The sequence below is a fragment of the Simochromis diagramma genome, unplaced genomic scaffold (genome assembly GCF_900408965.1).
Source record: "Simochromis diagramma unplaced genomic scaffold, fSimDia1.1 OVJJ01000468.1, whole genome shotgun sequence".
NCBI lineage: Eukaryota > Metazoa > Chordata > Actinopteri > Cichliformes > Cichlidae > Simochromis > Simochromis diagramma.
The window spans coordinates 64,532-67,722 of NW_024387292.1; the positions used below are offsets into that span (position 1 = coordinate 64,532).

At 39.8% G+C, this 3,191-nt stretch overlaps 1 long non-coding RNA gene across 1 annotated transcript; it reads right to left on the reverse strand.

Annotated features, from left to right (window-relative positions):
• Window positions 1-1,387: 1,387 nt before the first annotated feature.
• LOC120716459 lies at window positions 1,388-2,981 on the reverse strand. The gene is made up of 2 exons (XR_005691903.1): window positions 2,863-2,981; window positions 1,388-1,664 (listed from the first exon to the last, which is right to left on the reverse strand). It is a non-coding gene; the product is annotated as an uncharacterized LOC120716459 (long non-coding RNA).
• Window positions 2,982-3,191: the final 210 nt, after the last annotated feature.

Below are 3,191 nucleotides of genomic sequence, written 5' to 3' on the forward strand. Positions count from 1 at the left end.
TGTGTGTGTTTGTAATGACAGTAAATAAATGTCCGACTTACAGCTCCTGCTTTACTGCATTAAAGTGATCAGATGACTTCAGCACTTTGACATGGATGGTAGTGAGAGCAGGAAATGACAAATGTAGCACAGCAGCAGTGTTTAACACAAACTCTGGGATGAACATCATTCATAGAACAGCTTCCAGCTTCTTTTGCTCGGCTACAGTTTGGATGGATTTGCATTTAAAGATGCAACAAGACTAAAATGGTTAGGGTCAGGAGGTCAAAGGTCAGAGCTCCTGTGGGTCTGAGGGCGGCCTCACGCTGGAGAAGGATGAAGGAGTCTGACCTGAGCCAGTGTTGGACATGAACACATCAGCACTGCTGTCAGTGAGCCTAACGACAGCCGTTAGCATCATTTCAGTGTTTCAGTCATAAAAACACTTCCTGTCACTGTGGTGGTTACAGTGACATCATGCAGTTTGTGCTTTGACCTCCAGAGGGCGACAAATCAGCACAGACAGAGAGCTCCATTCAAACTTTGCTGCCATCAGGAATAATTCTTCAAATATAATCATCAGTGTTTGAGCAGTTATGATATCAGGGACAATCTAGACATGTGTGACAATACTGAACATGTCACATGACACACCTCAAACATCATGTGATCCACTCTCAGTCTGCACTTTCATTCATGACTTCAACAGGTTGAAATGAGCTTTGAAGAAACATTCAGTGAAATAAATCTTTCATGGATTCATGTGAGCAGCAGATGAACTTTGTACCAACAACATCTTCAATAACAGAGTCTGAATGAAGCTCAGGTGTTGATGCTGCTCACTGATTGGACGCTTGCTTTCAGCTCTGCTCTCAGTCTTTACTGCACAGGTGAAGGTAGAAAGTGTGACTGGATCTATAGACTGGAAACAGAGAAACATGCTGAACATTTGAAGCTTTGCAGCAGAAATGTTCATGTTACAAATACAGCAGAGCTGATCTGGGATCAGTGTGTTCACACCTGCAGCTACAACAAGGTTTCATGTCTCCACACGTCAGCATGTGAACTTTACTCTGACTCAGTCTGAGCAGTCAGACGGCATATTTTTAAAGTTAACACATCAGCACACACAGAGCTGAGCCCCTCCTACCTGTGCTGAGTTTCAGGTGGAGCCCCGCCTCCTTCCAGGAAGCAGCTCACCTGTGTGTCCGTGTTTAGTGTCCAGGTGTGGAGTGGAGCTTGTTGTTGGTGTGTGAAGAAACTGTAAGTTTGCTTTGTTTCCTCCTTTAACAGTTTGTCTTTAGGAACTTTACTGTTTGTTCAGCTCGTGTTTGATTTCTTCACACAACAAACTGTGTGTGTTTGTATTTCCGGTCTCTCCATTAAAGTCAGTGTGTAATGTTTTCCAACAAGGCCGAGTGTCTCTGCCATTTTCTGGGCTTGTGTGATCAGAGTCCGGGAATCAGACTAAACACACTGAATGTGGCCTGAGCTCAACCGGAGAGCCGCTGAGCTCCGGATGTTTTTATTTACACGCACAGCAGGAGACAGAGAGCGCACTTTGTAAATGAATACTTCGTATAGATGTGTGTTAGATACAGGTTCAACATGTCGGTCTTAAAAATACTGCGTCACAAACTGTTGGCTCCTCTCCAACAGGAAGAAGTGTTACAAAACACACAAAACTGAAACTCAACTTAGAACTAGAACAGCTAGATCTGAAAAAAGTTACAGTAGAAATAAAAACACAAACTAAAACTAAATGATTGAGAATGATCAATGAAATGATTTTGGAAAACTGATTAACATTTTACAGGAAATGGCCTGTTAGTGTTAGTTTGGCTAAAAAAAATAAAAGACTGAGTCACTGCTTTCAAAAAGTTCAGTTTTTATCATAAAATCTACATTAATCTACGTCAGTCCAGCCTCTGACACCCTAAATATATAATAAATAAAAAATCAAATATAACCTGAAACAAGCAAACTCACCGTGGAAACTAACTGAAACTAAACAGAATTAAAAACACAAAGTGAAAAAGAAATGCAAATAAAAACTAATTAAAAATTACAAAACTACAACAACCTTGCTGTCTGTGGATATGTTTCGGGTGGAGGTTTCAGCCACCACAGACGTCTTCCTTCATTTGTCTGTAAGTCAGTGAGATCATTTAAAGATGGTCACATATCTGCCACAGTGTTAATTTAAAGTTCTCACCCTTTGTGTTCAGAGGCAGCAGGTGGAGGGACAGCAGAGGACTTTGTTCTTTAAAACAAATTAGATTCAGCAGGTCGGCCTCTGTTAAAAATATCACGAACTGTCCGCTCAGACTGTTCACACTGAAACAAAGATGGAGGATCAAACATGTTTTACATTTCTCAGACTGAACAAACGTTACTGTATTAAGTTTAAAACACTGTTATCGGAACATTTAAAGATGCTTCAGTCACGGTTTTTATATTAATAGTAAGTCAGATGTTGAGCTTTGACGTGAAAAAAGTTTGAAAAAAATCAGTTTGAAGTTTTATACATATTTGATTTTGACTCATATTTTAATACTAAAGTAAACCTTTTGTCTTCTGTCTGTACAAAATACCAGATATTAAAGTGCAGATGTTACAGATGTTTATATCTATATTTTATTATGAAACAGAACAAATGAACAGTTTAGCACAAACAAACGTTAACATGTAGATATTGTACTAAACTGCAGTGAATATGAACTCAAACTCTGACTTTTACAAGATTAAACTTTATAGTGACGTGTAGGAGAGGAACAGATGAACACGAACTTTGACATTTGAGTACAAACGAGTGATTCTGAGGATTTTTTTTCACAAAGATGGAGGATAAAACATGTTTTACATTTCTCAGACTGAACAAACGTTACTGTATTAAGTTTAAAACACTGTTAATAAATCGGAACATGCTACATGGATCATTGTAGTTCAGCTGTGTGTGTGTGTGTGTGTGTGTGTGTGTGTGTGTGTGTGTGTGTGTGTGTGTGTGACTTCCAACTGTTTCTAACAGCATCCTTAGCCATAAAATGGTGATCTCCCCCACACCCAATATATGGTTCACTTCTTGTATTGGTTCACCGTGCACAACACAGTGAAGCCACTAAAGGGCAGGAAGCTGACCACACAAGAAACAGAATCTTCACAGAGATGTGTCGACAATAATCCTCCCCCAGCACAGAGTGGCTGGAGAGGTG